Here is a 7,984-nt window from a genome sequence, read left to right on the forward strand (position 1 = left end):
AAAAGCGAACGCAGAACCAAGGTAAGCCAGTGCCGCGCACGCGATAATGTTATTCAGCGCGCGACAACTACGCTACGCACCGGATCGCGGAGTAATCGACAGCTACGCGTACTCCGCGGAACGCGGAGTTGACGAAACTCCGCGAACGGAGCGTAGTTCTTCGCCCAGGGTTAATTTGGAGTATTGAAGTGAGGCTCCACTAATTTTGGGCTCAACTTCCTCCAATTATCTTCCACCATGAGTGCCTTTCTTTCTTCAACTGAGTTGCACTCAGCTCCCAGGGTCAACCTCTGGCTACCTAAAGCTGGAGGCTGGGTCCCTCTGTTTGGCTTGCTGGAGGGACAGTTCAGGTTTGGGCCCTTTGGGTCCCAGGTTTGGCTGTGCCCAACAGAATCCATCTGTGGGAGGTCCCTAATTACTTTTAAGGGGGCTCCCTCAGGAGTTTTAAAATATTTCACCTTACTAGGGCTACTAGGCTTGGTGCCCCTAATCTGTTGATGAGGGTGCTTTATTTGACAGGGGGCCCTCTGGGTCTCACTGTCCTTCTTGTCCTCTGCAGCCCTGGGCTGACTAAGGCAAGGTAGAGAGGGGCAGGTTACCTGCTCCAGACTGGGTCCCACCTGAGAAGGGTCCACTGCCATCAGAGGCTCTGTCAGGTCAGGCCCAACAACCTCTGGGGCAGTTCCTTCATCAGGGGTAAGATCAGTTCCCTGAGGAGGCTGATCCTATCCTAATGTCTGGTGAGGGGGAGATTTCTCTTCCTCCTCCATGCTCTCAGTTTGGGTGGAGTGATCCATCATTTCAGGCTTCACAACACACATATCTGTTTGAGTTTGGGCTGTGGCCATCACAGCCCCACCAACCTTTTCAGGAGGAGACTCAGTTTGGGTTTCTGCTGTTATCATAACAGCTTTGCTATTCTGTTTTGGAAGAGCTTCTGTTAAAGATGGGGCAGAGAGTTGCTCAGCCCTACCAACCTTTTCAGGAAGGACATCTTGGGCTGGGGCTGTAGCCATGACAGCCCCATTAACCTTTCCATTGGAGTTTACCATTCTAGAATGGATTTCCTGTTCCACCTCAGCCCAGGCTGAGATTTCTAAATCATTACCAAGTAGGCAGTCTACAGGCAAGTTTGGTGACACTGCCACTCTCTTTGGACCAGTGACACCTCCCGAGCTGAGACTTACTACTGCCATGGGATGATTTGTCTGGATTCCATCAATGTTTGTTACCTGGTATGTGGCACCTGGTAAAAGTTGCTTAGAGGGGACTATACAGTCAGCCACCATGGTGATGCTAGCCCCTGTGTCTCTAAAGGCTTCAACTTTCAAACCATTGATGATGGGTTCTTGTCTATATTTGCTCAAGGTATTTGGGCAATCAGAGAAGTTGGCAAACCCCATGCCAGTCTCATAAACAAGATCATTTGGGGATGGGGACCTGGATATGCCAGGGTCCACCTGGGCTCCAAAAGTAAACCCACCCAGATTCCTGGGTGTGCTCCCACTTCCTGGGGGATTACTGCTGACAGTAACAGGAGGTGTTGGAGCTGGATTTGGAGGTATATTCTCTTTATTGCCATTCTTGGGACAACAGCTGTCTGTTTTGTAATGCCCCACCTGTTTACAGTTATGACAATAAGGCTTTTTCTGGGTTGAAGAAGTGTCTTGGGACCCACCCCCATTCTTGGAGTTTTGGGGCCCTGGGGAAGTCTTTTCTTTATATTTATCCCCACCCTTATCTTGAGGCTTGGTAGACTCCTTCTTCTGGTTACTGTCCTGATTCCTAGGCCTAATCCTGGTTTTGACCCATTTATCTGCCCTCTTTCCCAATTCTTGGGGAGAGGTCAAATCTGAGTCCACCAGGTGCTGGTGTAGGAGCTGGTTCTGACAATTACTTAGGATCTGCTCCCTCATAATCAAATTATACAATCCTGTGAAGTCATGTACTTTGCTGCCATTTAGCCAACCCTCCAGAGCCTTGGTAGCACAATCTACAAAATCAGTCCAGTCCTGTGTCTGTGTCTTCTGGGTGTCTCTGAACTTTAACCTGTACTGTTCAGTGGTTAAGCCAAACCCATCTATTAGAGCACTCTTCAGGACTTTGTAGTTTTTAGCATCCTCATGTCTGACAGTGAGGAGCTTATCTCTCCCTTTCTCTGAAAAGGAGTACCATAAGATTGCTGCCCACTGATCCTCAGGAGCCTGCTGTACCATGCAGGCCCTCTCAAGAGCAGTTATCCACTTGTGGATGTCACCCCCTTCTGTGTAGGGGGGCACAATCTTTGTCAGGTTTCTAGTATTATAGGACCTGTCTTTCTCTCAATGATTATTGCTGCCACCAGTGGCATCTAAGCCACACATTTTCTGTTCCCTTGCTAAAGCAAGTTTAGCTTGGGCCAGGGCTAACGCTTCCATCTCTATCTGGAGTTCTACAGCTCTCATCCTGGCCTTATGCTCTCTTCTCTGGGGGGAAGTCATTCCCCTTTGAGAGTTTCTGGAGGCACTAGAAATGTGAGAATCCACTGAGGGAGATCTCACCCTTCTATTGCCTGTGGGAAGTAGGTTATAGGATCTGGGGAGGTGCTGGCCCTCTCCATTCCCTAGTAGGTCCAAGTTGGCTTGGCTAAGCCTTCCCACTGGGACCTGGTTACTCCTCTGACTCTGAGCAGGCTCATCTACCTCTGAGCCTTCTTCCTCCTCTTCTTCTTCTTCTGGAGTGGTCTCATTCTCAGGGTGGGTCACTCCATCTCCTAAAGCTAAGGGAGCTACACTCTCCTTGTTTAAATCATCCATTTCTAGGATGGCTATCAGGATAGGAATGGTGGGGTGTCTGCCCCATTTTAGCCCTCTTACAGTGCACAAAGCACTCAAGTCTTTGTGGCTAAGTTTGTCATATCTGGAAGTTGCCTTGGTAGGGTCAACTATCACAGGGGCAGAGCCTGAAGCTCCTCCTGTGTCAGACATGGCTGCTAGTGAGGTGTAAGTGGTGCACTTACCTACACTAAGTGTTTGCCTACGGTACCTTGCTAGTGAGTTGTAGTCAGGGTGTGCTAATCCCTTTAATCTACAACTACTAAGTTCAGTAGAACTTAATATGATAAGCTTTTGATTTATATGTACCTAAGGTACTTGATGTGATCTTTCAATTTGATAAAAAGATTTCAATGGTAAAACAACAGCAAGCTCAAATCCTCACCGCTGCACACCAATGTGAGAAGTTGGCCTGATATGTGGTGTTTCCAATTCTGGAACCACCTTGTATCAGTCCAAACAACCCTTATGGTGTCTGGTTGTAAGTCAACCTTATTAGACAAGCTATCTTAATGGTAGCATAGACTAAGCAGCCTTAAAGGCTTAACTCAAGAGGTCGTGTTAAGCGAGCTGTTTTACCAATCACAGTCCTGTAATATCAAATGAAAGGACACCACACAAGTATATATTATAAAAATATATGTATTTATTTCTAAAATAATCCCCAGTACTCTTTATGAGCAAAGGGGCACAAGCGTTAAATCAAAAGCACAGTATAACATACAAAGTTGCACAATTATGGATGAGGGCGGGTGGCCACTCAAACCATATATTAAAAAAGTGGTATAAGAGATACCAATCGAACAGTGGTTAGGCCTTGGGCCTAGGGACTCGCTGGGAGCAGTCGGGACTAGCAATGCTGAAGTCGGGAAAAGCCCGCGGGATTCGGGTGCATCGCTTAAAGCGCGGCTTGCACCAATGCAATGTCAATGGTGCGTAAAAGTTACACAAATAGAGTTTAAGGATACTTCCGCTGAACCTAGAAGGACCAAACTTTAGACACAGACCCTAGAGGTGTGTACCAGTGTGGGAACACCGGCGTTGCAATGTTACCTCACCCACAGGAAGCAGGTGCATAGGGTCGAAGTGGCGTCGGGTTTTGTCACGCAGGTTCTTGGTGCTTGAAGCTGAAGATGCTGCAGGCGATGTGAAGGAGAAGTGTCCGGTGCTATCCAAGGGTGGATCAGAGTAGAAAAGTACCTGAAAGCAGAGGGGACAGAGTCTGGGTCACTCAGCAGTGACCAGGGTGGAACCAGGACGGAACCAGGCAATGTCGGGCGCAATCAGGTGGTTGTCAAGGAGCTTCTCTCCGCTGTCACGTGGGCTCTGGGGCATCTGCGACATCCAGGAGCAGGTCACGATCTGTCCCACGCAGGATCTCACTGTCAGCGCAGTCGGCTTCAAGATTGGAGCAAACAACACTTGGCAAGAGCAATCCACGCAGGACCGGAAGATTGCTTCTCACTGGGACCAGGAGGGTCAGAGCGGGTGCTCCTTTTCAGAGGAGCTGGTGCAAGTCGGGAGCAACCAGAATAGCGAGTCGGTTTTAGGTTTTCGTTGGCACAGGGGCCACAAGCCAGCTGGCAAGTGACCAGGCTAACACGTTGAGCCAAAGAAAGCAGAAGGGCCCCACGCAGCACTCGTCGAGTGTAGAGGGGTGAGCTTCGGTGCAAGAGTGGCTCAGGGTTGGGGCTTCTCAGACCCCGGTGTACAGCTTCGAGGGTCACTCGTGGGCTGCACGGTCAGCGCCTCGTGGTCTTTTCAAGATGTCGTGCCCCACGCTTCCGGTCGCCTCCACGGGTCTCAGCTCTGCAGATCTCTGTTGCTGGAGTTCCGGTGAGAACAGCAACAAAGCAGATGTCGAGGTGCTGGATGGTGCCTGTTTGCGCAGAGCGGTCACTCCTTGACCACAAGGGAGATTCTTCAGTCTTCTACATTGAGTAGGATGTCGAAGGGTCCTGAGTTTTGTTTCAAATGTTTCATCAGGATAATCTGATTCCGTTGGCACTGCTCCCATTCTTATACCAATCTAGGGGGCTGGATTACCTGCTAGGTCCCCTCCTATGGGTGGGACCCAGGAAGAGGGTGGATACACCCCTTTCCTTTGATCCAGGCCACACTGGGACAGGGGCTGGTGTGCCCCAGAACCGGTTTGGCCGGATTATGCAAGGGGCAGCCTTGTGCTCCCCAGGCAGTGTCTGGTTTCTTTCAAACCTCCCTGCTACAATCCACTATCTCCTGTCTGGGGTGGTGTGACACCTCCCTGTGACAGGAAACCCTTTGTCCAGGCCTCCTCTGCTGAGTTTTGGTCGGCAGCAGGAGGTCAGACTTGTGTCTGTGGCAGAAGCATCCATTTTGTGGATCTGAGGCTCTTTTAAAAATCAACTGTGTTTCAGTAAAGTAACATGTCTTCTCCCTCTAGAAGGGTGGAATGCTATCCCCGTCGACAGAACTGTCGAGGGGATAGTATTCCAAATCGTATGACACCTTACACGACATGTTTTGATAAAGCCTGTGAGAAGGTGGCCTGATATGCAGTGCTCACTATTCTAGTGAACACTATGTATCAGTCCAGCAACCCTTATTGATGATTGGTTGTAAGTCAACCTTATAGACCAGCTATCCTAGTAGCGTGGATACGAGCAGTCTAAGGCTAAAGACTCGAGAGGGCGTGTTAAGCCAGCTGTTATACCACACATATACCCCTTGAATACCAAGTGAAAGGACACCACACAAGTGTTATGAAAATAAACAAGATATTTATTAAGAATCACAACAGCCCTGTACTCTTTATGAGGACAGGGTACTAAGCACAAACCAAAACTCTTACAAAAATACTTAAGTTAGCACAGTATATACAAATGCCCGAGGGGCACGGAAAACCATATACTTGAAAAGTGGAATGCGAAATTACTAGCAGGTAAGTACAGTACTAATAGGCTTTGGAATCGCTAGGACTTGACTATAGAATCGTTAGATTACTTCTAGGAGACCCAGGGGACTCGGGTGCAGTGTGTGCACTCTCACGCGAGATGCGGGACAAAGTCTATGGTAGCTAGAATTTGCAAAGTTAGTGTTCTCGGGCGAACCCGACCTGGTAGGGAGAAAACGAAAGTAGATTCTGACCCTTGGATAGTGAGGCTATGCTGGGGCACCAAAATGCCGAAGTTACCTAGCCCAGGGGCTGCAGCTGCATAGGACTCAAAAGACGTCGGGAATCCTCGTTGACGGACCAGGAGCCTGGAAGAAAGAAGTTGCTGGCAGGCGACCAGTGAAGAAAGTTCAGTGGATCCAAGCCTGGATCGATGAAAGATGACACCTGAAAGCAGAGGGGACCAAGTTCGAGACTACTAGCCAGTAGTCAGTGGGCACCAGGAGGGCACCGGATGGTAGCCACCTCGACAAGGCGTGTTGAAGGACTGGGTTCTTTTGGACCCAGCGGTGCCAGGGCACAACACCTGAAACCTTCGTGGGTAACCTGCTCCGGCGTACAAGTCACAGAGACACGGGACACTTCCTTCGGCGTCAAAGAGTCAAGGTTTATTTACTGCAGGGAACACAGAAGTCACAGGAAGTACATCGAGTGTAGTTCGGGGAGACTGCTTCAAATTGTATCTGTGGATCGCTCCTTTTATACAACTTTTACCCATATGATAACATGAGACACAATAGTTTACAACCTGGTTCCCACAAGTCGCTCTTAGAGGGGTCGTTTAGATCACTTTGAAACATACAAGGTCCGGAACATAAGTGCGGAAACATTTGGCGGTTCCCAACTGTAAAAACCCATCTTCCCACCATTAGCAAATTCCAATCAGCAGTAAAGTAGATCGAAACAAGAACGAAGACAGGTGCAGAGGAAGACGGAGACAGTGGGGAGATCGGAGAGGGTGTAAAAAAGGGGGTGTCGAGAAGCACGAGATACAGGCATCAAAGGGACGTGCCTAATGAGATGCACGGCTGAGACAATAAGCTCGTGCGGCAAGATGAGCCTCGAGCGGCGCCGTCTGCCTTACAGTAGCAACCCCCTTGTCATAAAGACACTTTCAAAGAACATGTGTCTTCCGCCATATCTTGGAAGTCCCAGGGTCGCGAAGCGGACAGTGTCCGTTCGCTGGCTACTTGAGGGCAAGAGACAAAATGGATGCCGTATCTAAGATGGAACCCGTGGGTACAGATGAGAAACCCACATAACAAACGAACGGTTTAAGTTAGCACAGCGAAACTGCGCACGCTTACTAAACTCGTCATTTGTGGTTCATAGATACTAGACTCGACCATATTCGTGCGAGTTGAAAACACCACTTACAATTGTCACGGAACCTCAGACGCTCCTTTTGCCCTCATGTAGGCAAGCACTAGTCGGAATCATACTCGATATTCATCAGACCATCAAGATGTCGTTGTAGCATAGCTCTGTCCAATCGAGTCCCCTTGGTAACAGATGGTTGTCTCATACACGTCGTAGCACAGAGGCCACATAAGGCAGGACCACACTGCACACAAAGGCAACACGTGAACAGGAACACTACCACAACCCCGATGATCGTCAGAATCTTCCAACCCCAAGTCGACATCAGGCCCCAAAACCAACCGAATAGCGTCCAATCCCCTACATCCACGTGTATGGATTCGGAGATCTTATGCAACTTCGAGATGGCTTGATAGACAGTTGGAGCATTATCAGGTATGAAAATGCAACAGCTCGAATGGATCACTTTACATACCCCACCGCGATCTGCTAAGACAACATCTAAAACCATACGGTTTTGTAATGTCATAAGTCTCTCCGCCTGAAGTTCTGTGGTGATATTACCAAGGGCACTGGCAGTAATATTAGCTGTCGATTCTACCACTCGAGTCAAATGTCTCAGGTTCCTACTGTTAACCATAGGTCCCCAAAACGGGAGGAAACCCTTGAAAAAGTCTCCTGCCTCTTGACCGGCAGTATCCTCTTCGCTAATTACGCCTCGTACAACTCTAGTCTTATGATAATCGGCATCTACAGTAAACGTCGGAGGCAACAGATTTGCAACGAAACATGAGCCCATGAAGTCTGCGGGCAACCATGTGTATGCACGATCATGACAGATGAAGTACGTACCCTTGGCAGCCAGAAACACGGGGGTCGGGGACATTGGCAGAACGTAACTTTCAGTGCAAGCACTTAC

At 49.0% G+C, this 7,984-nt stretch overlaps 1 pseudogene; it reads right to left on the reverse strand.

Moving 5' to 3' along the window:
* Positions 1 to 702: 702 nt before the first annotated feature.
* On the reverse strand, positions 703 to 2,966 carry LOC147689552 (uncharacterized; annotated as a pseudogene).
* Between the last annotated feature and the right edge of the window lie 5,018 nt (positions 2,967 to 7,984).

This window comes from Lissotriton vulgaris, chromosome 9 (assembly GCF_964263255.1).
Source record: "Lissotriton vulgaris chromosome 9, aLisVul1.2, whole genome shotgun sequence".
NCBI classification, from domain to species: Eukaryota; Metazoa; Chordata; class Amphibia; order Caudata; family Salamandridae; genus Lissotriton; species Lissotriton vulgaris.